The sequence below is a fragment of the Miniopterus natalensis genome, chromosome 2 (genome assembly GCF_054644295.1).
Source record: "Miniopterus natalensis isolate mMinNat1 chromosome 2, mMinNat1.hap1, whole genome shotgun sequence".
NCBI lineage: Eukaryota > Metazoa > Chordata > Mammalia > Chiroptera > Miniopteridae > Miniopterus > Miniopterus natalensis.
In genome coordinates this window covers 74456285-74462049 of record NC_142082.1, presented here as the reverse complement: position 1 = coordinate 74462049, position 5765 = coordinate 74456285, and positions in this window count along the sequence as shown.

Sequence of the window (5765 nt, the reverse complement as noted above, 5' to 3'; positions counted from 1 at the left end):
CCCAGAAATAAAACTATATGTATATGGGAAAATAATTTTTTACAAAGGAGCCAAAAACATAAAATGAAGAAGAGAAAGCCTCTTCAATAAATGGTGCTGGGCAATTGGAAAGCCACATACAAAAGAATGAAACTAGACTACAGTTTGTCCTCATGTACAAAAATTAAATTCAAATTGTATCAAAGACCTAAATATAAGATCTTAAACAATAATTTACATAGAAGAAAACATAGGTACTAAACTTATGGACCTTGCTTTTAGAGAACATTTTATGAATTTGACCCCAAAGGCAAGGGAAGTAAAGATAAAAATAAATGAATGGGACTATATCAAACCAAAAAGCTTCTGCACAGCAAAAGAAACCGCCAACAAACAAAAGGAAACCAACTGAATGGGAGGACATATTTGCAAACAACAGCTCCAATAAGGAGTTAGTATCCTAAATGTGCAAAGAACTCATACAACTCAACACCAAACAAACAATCCAATTTAAAAATGAGCAGACATGGATATAGATAATAGTTTGGTAAAGGCCTGGGGTGGGGGGGAAGGGGAAGGGCTGAGCAGAGAGGGGAAAAGGGGAGGAAATGGGGGACATCGGTAATACTGTCAATAAAAAATATATGTATTTTTAAAAATTGGGCTGAGGACCTGAGCAGACACTTCTCCCAAGAAGACATACAAATGCCTAACAGATACATGAAAAGATGCTCACTAGCTATTAGGGAATTGTAAATCAAAACTACAATGAGGTACCACCTCACACCTGTTAGAATGGCTGTTATCAACAAGACAAGTAATAACAAGTGCTGGAGAGGTTGTGGAGAAAAGGGAACCCTCATTCACTGCTAGAGGGAATGTAAACTGGTACAGCCACTATGGAAAACAGTATGGAGGTTCCTCAAAAAATGAAGAATAGAATTACTATATGACCCAGCTCTTCTGGATACCTACCCCAAAAGTTTGAAAACATTTATTCAGGAAGATACATGCACCCCTGTGTTCATTCAGCATTATTCACAGTGGCCAAGACATGGAAACAACCCAAGTCCTTTAATAGAGGACTGGGTAAAGAAGATGTGGTACATCCACACAACGGAATACTACTCGGCCATAAGAAAGAATGAATTACTGCCAATTGTGACAACATGGATGAACCTTCAGAATATTATGCCAAGGGAAATAAGTCAGTCAGTGAGAACCATGTGCTTTCACTCATATGTGGGATGTAAAACTGAAACTCATAGACAGAGGGAAGAGGGTGGGGGGTAGTAAAGGGTAAAGGGGACAAAATATATGGTGACGGAAGATGATTTGACTTTGGGTGGGGAGCACACAATGCAACATACAGATCATGTAACATAGAGATGTACACCTGAAACCTATATAATCTTATTAACCAATGTCGCCAATAAATTTAATAAAAAATTAAAATTAAAAAATACAAAATAAAATAATACACATACAAAAAGTTGTTACCAGACCAATTCCTCACTGGGGGGCTGGCCTTGCCCTGGCAGGGTCCAGGACCTTTCATGTGTCAGGCTGCCTTCTGGTTCTTCATTCATGCAGGAAAAATTTCAAGACATGAGTCCAGGTGAAAGTGAGAGTAAGTTTATTAAAACTAAGGATAAATAAAGCAAAATCTGCTCATGAGAAAATAGTGGCAGGTGTGCTCAAAGGAGAGCACATGCTGGCTTTTTTGTCTTGAGAGTTTTATTTATTTTCTATAGGCCAGAATTTTAGGGGAAGTCCCAGGGGAGGATCTCAATAGAATATTCTTTAGATTTAGAGGTGTGTCATTTAGTATGCTGATGTATCAAAATGAGTATATAGTGGGGACAGAGTCAATCTCTGGTTAGTTTCACCTTTATCTTGGGTTAGTCTGGCTCTAATTGGTTTTTTGTTACCTTTCTCCTCGACTAAGGTGATTTAAACCATCTGCTCTTAGATATCTTTGGTTAGGGAGCGTGGGTCCTGTGATTTATCAGTTGGCTGTGATTTGCTGAGACTTTCAGAATGTTTGTTCAGTCCTGTGTCTCAGTTTTATCATTCCACTTGTCAGGGAATTTTTCCTACTAAATTACTAATGTGTATCAAAATTATACATTACAAATCTCACAGTTGTTTACATTTGTATTGTATTCCAAGAAAGAAAGAGAGAAAGGGGGGGGAGGGGAGGGGAGGGGAGGGGAGGGGAGGGGAGGGGAGGGGAGGGGAGGGGAGGGGAGGGGAGGGGAGGGGAGGAGAGGGGAGGAGAGGGGAGGAGAGGGGAGGGGAGGGGAGGAGAGGAGAGGAGAGGAGAGGAGAGGGGAGGGGAGGGGAGGGGAGGGGAGGGGAGGGGAGGGGAGGGGAGGGGAGGGGAGGGGAGGGGAGGGGAGGGGAGGGGAGGAGAGGAGAGGGGAGGGGAGGAGAGGAGAGGAGAGGGGAGGAGAGGAGAGGAGAGGAGAGGAGAGGAGAGGAGAGGAGAGGAGAGGAGAGGAGAGGAGAGGAGAGGAGAGGAGAGGAGAGGAGAGGATGGAGGAAAGGGGAAGAAAGGAAGAAAAACATATACATCCAATCATTGAGCTCTCTTGAAAATTATCTTAATCCTTTATCAAAACCCAATTCCAGTTTTCAAGCCTTGAAATGTTTTTATCTTCTTTTATTTACCTGTATTGAGCCAGTTACCTCGTCCCTAACTTGCATATCAGCACTTTTCTTTAAGAAATAAATCTGCTTTTAAGTGTTTGACCTTGAGCCCAGAAGATGGAGGAAGGATAGGGGAAAATAAGCACAGCCTGACTTTAAAAAACAAAAAACTAAAACGCAACCAAAAAACCCTACTGAAAACCTGTGCCTGAGGCTGGGGGAGAGGCCTCACACATCTTCGGTACCTTTTGAGTGTTCTTTCTGGACTCTCATCCTCTAGGCCAGAGTCATCAGATAGGTACACAAAGCAAAACCCAGTGTCAGCCTGTGGCTGAAAGTGGCCACACCAATTTGGAAGTCTCTTTTAAGGATTTTATCCTGACTATGACAAGGGTTGCCATGGTAACTTTCCGGGGGCATTTTCAACTAGGCAGAGACATTCCAACACTTGGAAACAGTTGGTTAAGAAAATCTATCTTGACAAATAGTTGGTATTTTAATTTGCCGCAGAGTCAGAAACTCTGCCAGCAGGTCTGAGTGACCCTTTGAGCTGGAGGATGCAAGTGATCAAAGTCATCTGTAATGTCTATAATCAGACTCCCCAAGGGGAGGGCAGGGTCTGGAAGCCCTTTTGGGAGGTCTCTCTAAAAAAGAGGCCTAGCCAGCTAAAGGCCCTGTAAGTGCTGTTAAGATCAAAAGTCAAAGGTATTGATTCGTCCTGAAAAGGAAGACCAGCATTCTCTCTCTCTCTTTTTTAATATGTCTTTATTGATTTCAGGGAGAGGGAGGAAGGGAGAGGAAGACAGAGAGATAGAAACACCAATGATGAGAGTAATTGATCAGCTGCCTCCTGCACACCACCCACTAGGGATCAAGCCTACAACCCAGGCATGTGCCCTGACCAGGAATAGAACCTTGATCTCCTGGATCCTAGGTTGATGCTCAACCACTGAGTCACGCTGGCTGGGAAGCATTCTCTTTTTTTACTCTCATATTCATTCACCCTCTCCATCTTCCTCCAAAAGTCTGCCTGCCTTACCAGGTTATTTTCCTCTTGGGCAATGCACCATATTGGATTTGGGATTCGTTTGAACATGGAGTTCAATCCCAGCTGTGTGACCTTTTACTTAACCTCTCTGGGCCACAATTTCCTGATCTGTTAAATAGAGAGAGTTTGGTGGGGGATACTTGTAAACAGTAAGTGGAATGACATTGTAAATGGCTTAGCACAAAAAGAACACAGAGCTATCCAATTAACGCTGGTTCCTTCCCCTCATAACTTTTCTTTTTCTTTGTAACCTTTGTGTAAAGAAAAGCAACCATAAATTAGAGAGAAATATGTCATCCCTCTACTTCTCTGGATGTTTGGCCTAAAGTAAAAAAGTTTGATGGTAGTCACTGTTCAAATGGAGGAGAGATTTTAACAGAATAAAGGCACAATATCCCAAGAGAGTTGGAACGAGACAAACAGAAATATCAATTAGTAAACAAAATCTTGCTATGACCACTTCTAGAGAGTCCAGACTGCTGAGGGTAGGGGTTCCTACCCTCAAGGAGCAAGTGTGAGAGCATCCCCAATAGCACTACAATATGAGTATACTTAATGCCACCGCACTGTATCCTTAAAAATGCTTAAGATGGTAAATTTCATGTTACATGTATTTTGCCACAACTTCTTTTTAAAAGTGTTACATGTGATTTCTTGATTTTATCCCAGTTTTTAAAAACACACACACAATTAGTGCATTAAACTAAGAAATAAATCCATTTAGGTTTTTTGTTACTCACAACAATTACATTCCTACCAGATAAACTCTGTAAAGTGAAAAGGTGCCATACATTTCAAAAAGCCAGTGAGAGAATGAGAAGCTATTAAATCCCAAAGATCACAAACCTTCTTTCGAATCCCCTGAACTAGGACCTTAGGCCCACACACAACACTGGTAAGTCTTCCAGCTGCCTTTGAAACAGCATTTGGGTTTCCATCTAAATGTCTCTATATTTTACCTCTGAATGTAAATTCATCTGCATGGAATTGCAAAGTGGTTAAACAACCGTGTCACTGATGTAGTTGGATTTTGTTGGGGCTGGAAAACATTCAAGGGCTTTTGGCTTCTCATGCTACCCGGGCACCCATTCCAGGGAACACAGGTCCCTCCAGAGAAGGTCAATTCTCATGCAGAAGATGGGCTCCAATGAGGTGCTAGGAAAAGCTCTGTGGTAAAGGTGGCTTGAAGGGTGGTTGTATTCAATTATCACTTAAAATGGCAAATGCAGTAAATTATTTAATGAATCTTCCACTGCAGGGTTTGGGCTCTTGTTTTCTTCAAATAAAAAAAGGGAAAAAAGAGAGAAGCACAATTTCAGTGAAACTCTGTTCTATGTTTTTTCATGCCTGTGGAGTTTCATTCCCAGCTCTACCCCAAGCAAAAAGCATGTCAATCATAGAACTTGGGAGCTGAAAGGAAGAGGAGCTTTCCAGGGAGCTCTGATCCAAAGCTGGCAGCCATAAAGCTGCTTCTGCTGCCCTGGGAATGAATGGGACCAGAGTGTGAGCCCTCACTCATGGGGCAGAAAGGCACAGTAAACACTGACCCTGAGGGGCCAAGGATGAGCTTGTTCCTGCCCACTGGCTCACAGACTTCTTGGAAGAAGGGGAGAAAATAGTATTTCTCAAAGCCCTTATACCTGACTTTTCCAAGAGCCTGGGGCTCTGTGGCCATGCACTTCTGAGTCCCTTACTGCAGGGTCCTCATTGTTCCCTCCCACCTTATCTTGTCCAAAGGCCTCATAAATGATCTCTATTGTGAACCTGAGCTATTCATTAAGTCTGTTAAACACTGTGAGTTTTCTACCTCCAGCAACACTATAGAAATCAAGGGACTTGCTGGTAAATGACCAATCTGTCTGAATATATTAATTATTGCATGAACTGTTAGAGCTTTGAGAACATTCTAAGATATCTTCATAACGAACCCCCTCCTCTCCCTGCCCACAATTGGCCTCGTCATGGTCAGGAGAATATCTCATACCAAAAGAAAGCCTCCATCTGTGTTAAGCACATCAAAACAAGCACTCAAAAACTGAGAGTGTATGAATGTGCTTGTATATTTGTATCTGTGGGGACTGGAAAT